This window comes from Brassica napus, chromosome C3 (genome assembly GCF_020379485.1).
Source record: "Brassica napus cultivar Da-Ae chromosome C3, Da-Ae, whole genome shotgun sequence".
Lineage (NCBI taxonomy): Eukaryota > Viridiplantae > Streptophyta > Magnoliopsida > Brassicales > Brassicaceae > Brassica > Brassica napus.
Window position 1 is genome coordinate 49,088,264 of NC_063446.1, and position 7,469 is coordinate 49,095,732.

The following is a 7,469-nucleotide window of genomic DNA, read 5'->3' on the forward strand; positions in this document are numbered from 1 at the left end:
AGTAATTCATGACACAAAATATAGATAAAAACTGCATAGAATAGAATGAATGAATCAATGGAGTTCCAATCACAAATCTCTCTATGATTTTCTCTCCTAAAACTCTCTGCTGAAAATAAGAATACAATGGTGGGCAAAAGCTCTCTTGCCTCCTAACACTTAGGTAAGTATATAACTATTAGGTTAAGAACTCGTCAGGGGTAATCTTGTAATTTGGTGAAACTTTGGGTTTAAAATCAGCTGGAACCAAGTCGCGCATCTCGCGTCTCGACATCGATCGATGGTACAGGATGTATATCGATCGATCATAATCTTCAAGCGTTGAGGCTTCTCTTATGTATCGATCGACGGCATTGGATGTGCGTCGAACGATTGCTTCTTCTTCGTATCGACCTCTAATGGTCAGCTCGGATGAAATCTCTTTTAAGCTTCTAAATGCTCCATAATCATCACTTTACTCCAAGATACTCCTAAACCTGAAAACATACCTAATATGATAGAATATATAATATATAGATAGTACAACACTTATATACCATGGATGAAAATTGGTCAAATCCATGGTATATCAACTCCTCCAGACTTACCCTTTTGCTTGTCCTCAAGCAAAACAAATAGGCAGTCTCTCTGAAAGAGGTTTGAAAACAGCAGGGACTTATAGATTTAAAACACAAAAATCATCACCTCTACAATTTCGCAAACCACATCTAAAAAGTCCTAATCACAAAAGAACATTATGCATCCTAGTTTAGCAACCAAATTCAACTAGTCTACAACTCAGCAAATCCTGTTTGACAGTCCCCTCTACTAACCTCATTTCTTAGCATAAATATAAAAGTGAATGCTTTACCTTGGGAGTATCGATCACAGGATGCAAGGATTTTCAGACAAGTATCTGGAACTGCAGGTAAAAGTTAGTTCCTAAATTCTCTCTCTCTAATTTCTCTGTTGAGTCAATGTCTGGTTATATTGCAAGATCAGTGACCAAGATTGGACAGGCTTCCATGAATTAAGACTTAATGGTTGTTGCCACCGAGCCCTATTCACTTCTTTTTGACATATATCCAAGAATTCTTTGTGAAGCGAGCCTTGAAGATTGCCGCCTCCAAGTCCCGTTCGAATTCTTTTATTGTAATCTTTATGAATCAAAACTTAATGGTTTTAGCCACCAAGTCCTATTCAGATTCCTCCTAACTAAATCTTAAGTCCTAATTAAGTAATAAATTTCGATTTTTTTTTTTTTTAAACTAACTAACTACTCTAGGGTCGAAATAGAGAGAGGAAATGTGATAAATGAATCTACACAAGGCGTTACCTTCCAGACTTGTCTGAAGAATCCGATCCCATGTATACCAAGCCCCAAGACAAGCGATTATGTTAGGTTTAGTATTGGAGGTCAGCTTTGGTTCCTTCAAACAATCAAGGCAAGTGTGTATAATTGACAGGTTGATCCACTTTAGCGTCTCCGAACATTCTGGACCAAGCTGCAATGAAACTTCTTGTGGCCTCATCATTTCTTGTCCATCTCTCATCCATCTTATGTATTGCATTTGAGATGTTAGTAGCCTTTCTTGGGTGTTTTCAATGCTGAACTGATGACATCCTATCTTGTCGTAGGCGTATGCTGATAGCTCGTTCAGTTCCTCATGCATTGACTCCATTTTGTTTTGTATCAGCTGCTCAGCGTCTGGTGTAGACATGGTATCGATCGATGTGACCAAGTGTTTATCGGTCGATGCTGGTGCCTTACTATCGATCGATTTGGAGCGTTCTCTGTCGATCGATTCTGATATCTTGTTTTGAGATGCGAATTGCCTCTGAATGGCTTTGACTTCCTTCTGTAACCACTCTGCATGGCTATCCAGTCCACTGAGTCTGACGTCGAATGGAAAGTAGATGTCATCACACCGCTTCTCAAACCGGTCCTCCATGGTGTCTATAGCTGTGTAAAGCTTTGATGTGATCTGATTAACTTCTATTGCTGTGTAGGGAAGATGTTTTGTATGTTTCTTGACGTCGAGCGATGCCCTGCGGAACCTATCGATCGATGTTGAACATTCTTCCCTAAAATCATGTTGATCATTAAGCGTGCCAATGTCCCTCTGGACATTCATCATCTGTGTAGACAAGGTGTCCAAGTATTGCATGATAGGTGAGGCGAAACGGTCGGGCATATCCTCGTATGTTTGTAACCTATCTTCCATGGCTGCGAACTTGCTGTCGATCGATGTGATGGTGCAGATATCGATCGATGTGGCTGGTTGTTGGTCCTTCTTGCGAATGGTGTCCAAATCTTGCTGTAGCAGATCAATTCTCGTGCTTAACCAGTCCACGTTGTTGTTGAGAGGGTTGTATACGTTGTTAATCTTCGTGTTGATGTATGCGATCTCCCATTCATCCTTTTGCTCTGCCAAAATTTCCGGTTCTGCAGGAATCTGGGATGTCTGTGGCCTGACGTCGATCGATATTGCGTTGTTGGCGTCGATCGATGGTGATGTCGTAGCTTCTTTCTCAAGAATGTGCTGCATGCTCTCAATCTTTGTCCTCATCTCTGCCATACTTCTGAAAAGCTCATTGTAACCTCTGTCCAAAGGTTGTTAGGTGTCATCTACCAATGTCTTGAGTTCATCTCCTAGTTTTTCCTGAGCTCCACAAATACCAGTCACCATCTCATTAATCACATTCTTGGTGTAGTTCTCTGGTGCCAGTTTTGTAGGTGTGAAAGACGTGGCATGTTCTGGAAGACATATGTGACTCTCCACAAATAGGGATGCTCTCTCCAGAATTTTTCTGATGTTGTCCTTGGTAACAAGGATCATCTCACCAGCTACGCTCCTTGCATATCTAGACTCATCTCTGTAGACACCATATTCGTCCTTCTGTTCCCATCTGAACTTTCTGGCTCCATAGATGTCATAAGCGCGACGTCCACATTCGTAACGTCTGTCGATCGATGGTGAAGGTGCCCTGTCAAACAATGTAAGGGCATCCTTGTTGATCGATGTTTGGCATACTGGTTGGCACGATTGGTGTGAACCAATTTCTGTTGTGTCGGCCCTTGGATGTTTGTCTGGAACAGCTGGGATGTTGTCTGGAACAGCTGGGATGTTGTCTGGAATGCTGCGTTGCTGCAAAAACAAGTTGTCTGGTCCATTGGCCAACTGAAGAATATCTGCTATGTCCTCCCTGGATACTTGTAGAATTCTCCCATCCATAGCACTTGCATGGCCATCTGGGTCCCTGAAAATACAAAATTCATCAGGAGTTAGAAAACCGTAAACAATACTCACATTCTTCTTAGTAAATAAAGAAAGTTTAGGTTTAGAATGAGAATCGATCGATGTTGATACTGGAGTATCGATCGATGGTAGACGTTTGTCTCCTGAATTAGGGTTTTTGGATCGAATGCTCTTCCTTGATGTTCCTTCTGATTTGTTTGTGGGAGCATTCATCTTTTCTGCTATGGTGTCGTGAGAAGTAATCTGGGGTGCAAAACTCCTTATATAGGTATTGGTAAACCTACTTGGAATTGGAATATTTCCTTTTTCCTTTTCAATGGCGGTGGCTCTAATATCAATCGATGTACCTGGTGTGGTATCGATCGATGCATATGATCGTTTTGCTGGATGAGGGTGGGTATCAACCGATGCTGAGTAGGCTTTGTCAATCGATGGTGAAGACGTGTTGTTGAAGGAATGTCTTGAATATCGTTCATCCTGCATAGCAATCTCTATAGCTCTTTCCTTCCAGTAATCCTCATCATACTCCTCAGTAGGATCCTCATTGGATGAAAGAATTACAGTCTCTACTGCAAAACTTTCATGGAATCCACTGTCTGCTCAACTGCCTATGGAATAGTCATCACGTCCTTTTTTGTTGGGTTGTTGAAAGGCAAAGTCTGGATAAAACTGATCTGGTAATGTGAACTGGTCTACCGGATGCTTCCCGTCGAGCGACGTGGGATAGTGTTCATCGGTCGTCGGTGACTCACTGGAATCGATCGATGACGCAATGTTAGTGTCGATCGATTCCGAGTACTCTGTTTCGTACTCTGCTCCACAATGGCATGCTGCAATGTAGCCAAGATCATTTCCAAGCTCCACGAGGTAGACCTGTTGTCTCACAACTCGAACTAGGTCATAGTGGACGTCTGGATTTATCAGTGTCAGACACAATCTGTTGGTGTTCATGTCACATACAGCTCCTACTGTAGCCAGGAAAGCTCTTCCAAGCAGAATTGAAGAGTTCCAGTTAAGCTTGATGTCCAGGACATGAAAATCTACTGGGATAAGGGCATGGCATTACCAATCTGTACCTCAAGGTCTCTTATGATGCCTCCTAAGCTTCTTTCTGAAAGGTCCACGAAGGTGAAAGATTCTGATGAAGGCTCTATTTTCAGACCCAGCTGGTCTGCCATAACCTTAGGTAGTATGCTGACTGATGCTCCTGTGTCACAAAGTGCATGGGGAAATTCAATACCCTTCACCACACATGGTATTGCGAACTTCCAAGGATCACTCTTCTTCTTCAATGTGATCCTTAGTTTCATCCTTTCCCTGACATGATGAAACATTCTCCTAATGTCCTCCTCAGTATCCTTAGTCTCTCTGAAGAACATCCACAACCGGTGTGTGTAATAAACTTCATCAAAATGTTTCTCCACTGGGATTCTGAGGACTGTCTTAGTGAAACCATCCATCTCCTTCTCATTAGCTTCCCTTTTAAGGTTCTTAGGAATCTTCTCCTTTCTTTTCCTTAACCTTCTTCCTTCAGTTGCTTCATCATCTTTCATAGGCTCTGGGGTAGTGTCTGAAGGGTTGGTTGTAGGTTCTGGTGGGTTTGCTAAAGGTTTAGGTGGTGGTTTGAGTGCTTTGATTCGGTCACTATCAATAGATGGTAATCGCACTCGGTAGGTGAGAGGTGCCCATCGATCGATAGGAGGTGTGGGGGTCAATCGATATCAGTTTCTCTCTGTCGGTCGACTGCTGGCTCATGCCGTCGATCAATTTTGACGTAGAAAGGGGAGGGTGGGTGAGGATGTTTTTCTGCAAATTCTTCATGAGTCATGATCCGAACTGCACTACACTCCGCAGTCGATTTAGCAGATGACGTCGATCGATGGTTAGAGTAATCCGTTGATCGATCTTCATCATGGTCTGTCGAGCGATGTGCATCCATGGACATCGGTCGACACCATAGTGATCCTCCGGAACTCATGGAGCTTTCAACTTCGAAGTCTCCTTCTTCAAGCTTCTCATGCTTCACCACTTGCCAGAAATCATCGTCTATGATGGCATTTACGTGGTGTTTTGCTTTCTCAAGTCCTGCCTCTCTAGCCAAGGCTTCTTACCTCTTTACAGTGCCTCCATTCTGATGCACTTGCATTTCAAGCTTCCTCACCTAAGTCCCTAAGGTCTCAATTCTCGTGTTCAGACTGTTGTAGGCGGAATCTATCTTCCCATTGAAGTCCACAGTGAGTTGTTGCTGTCCTTCCAGAACTCTGTCAAGCATTGCTTCAATCTTGCTTTCCTGAGTCTGTGGTGGTGGATTCTGGTAAAATGAGTTTCCATAGCCTCTGCTGTTGTTGCTGAAAGGTTTCTGGAACTGTGAACTCTGGTTACTCCTCTGACCATTGACATAGAAGTTTCTGTTTCCACCCTGGTTTCCAGACCTCTGAAATCCAGTACCTCCAATGTAGTTCACATCTTCTTCTCCTACCATGTCTACAGCTACTTCTCCTTCAGCTGAGCATACCTGCTTCCTACGAAGCTCATGAACCACATCTAACTTTGCTCTAACTTCGTCCATCTGCTCTTTCCCTAGGGATGCAACAGACTTCTTCCTCTCAAAGTCAGTGTTCTTGGTGCTGCTGCGGTTTGCTAGATTTTCTATCAGTCTCAAAGCTTCCATCGGATTCCTGGTGTTGAAGTTTCCCTCGCTAGCTGTATCAAGAGCCATCTGATACCTCAAGGCGATACCTCTGAAGAAAGTTCTCAGCAGTTGCACTTCGTTGAATCCGTGGTGTGGACAGTCTCGCTGGAAGAACTTGAATCTGATCCACACATCTTTGAAAGACTCTCCAGTCTCCTGCGCGAATGTAGCAATTTTGCTCCTCAAGTCTTCAGCGCGTGCCTCATCGAAGAAGTTTCGTAAGAAAGCATTCTTGATGTCGGCCAGGTTGTTAGAGATCCAGTGGGTAGCTGCTTAAGCCAGTGCATCGCTTCTCCAGTCAGAGAATACTTGAAAAGCTTGCACAATAGGTAGTCCTCGGGGACTCCATCCATACGAATAGCAGCGATAAGATCCTCGAACCTCTCTAGATGGTTCATAGGTTGCTCGTGCAGTAACCCAGAGTAGGGTATCTGCGACACGAGTGTGTAGTACTGAGGCTTCAACTTGAAATTCTGCTTCTAAATCTCTGGAAGTCGAATAGCTGATCTGTTGGCGTAGTACTCATCTGGACGATTGTAGTCAGCCAGTGCCCTTGGTCGAGCAGCCTCTTCTACAGGTTGAGAAGCTCCTGTAGCATCAGTATCAGGGATTACATTCCCCTGAGCGTCAAGTTCCTGACCTGTTGCATTACGCAGATGACCATCCTGGTCATACAGGTTTTCATTCTCGTCCTGTCTGGGAATAACAATCGCAACCATGTTTCGCGACTGATGATCGATCGATGTACGCGGTGTAGTATCGATCGATGTCGAACGATGTAGATCGGTCGACGATGAAGGTCGGGTGTCAGTCGACGGTTGGGTGTGAGAATCGGTTGACGTGAAAGATTCTGCGTCGAGCGATGTGGAACGTTGGTCTTTGCGGATCGTTCGTTCCAAGTGAGCAGGATCTTCTGAGAATAGCAGGTGTTTGTCCTTGTTTCTTCTGGTACTGCTGGGCATGCACCTGAAAAGACAAGAAAATTTTTTTTGTGTCCGAATGGGGGTAGAGAAAAGAATAAGAATTAATAACACTAAATCTAATGGCGATCAAAGCTCCCCGGAAACGGCGCCAAATTTGATACCACTCAAATTACCCTAAGGAGTGAATTACTCTCTCAAATAAGAGGTTCAGTTGCAGTACTTAGGGATCAAATCCACAAGGAGCTAGAGAACCTATTAAATCTTGTCAAATTATTAATTCTAAGTGTTTGTTGTTTTATGGTTTAAAAGTAAATAGCAATCTTAATTGAGCAAGTCTATTGCTCGACTAACAAGATGATTGGGGATGTAACTTATTGGAAGATATTAGATGCAGGGTTTCTATTCAGGTGTTGGAGATTTTAATCCTATAGATGCCTAACAGTTGCATGCATGATATATTAGAGCTCAACTCCTTAATCAAAGTGATCAGCGATGACAATGTTTCACTGGTTAACTAACTAGATCTTGGATCTCAACTGCCAACTTTTGATCACAAGAAAGTGTCGATCGATGATCCTATAGGGATATCGATCGATACACCTTTTGCAATATCGA

The 7,469-nt window shown here is 43.2% G+C and overlaps 1 non-coding gene across 1 annotated transcript; it reads left to right on the plus strand.

The window, feature by feature from the left end:
- Positions 1-6,013: 6,013 nt before the first annotated feature.
- LOC125584856 lies at positions 6,014-6,121 on the plus strand. Its single transcript, XR_007321763.1, has one exon. It is a non-coding gene; the product is annotated as a small nucleolar RNA R71 (small nucleolar RNA).
- Positions 6,122-7,469: the final 1,348 nt, after the last annotated feature.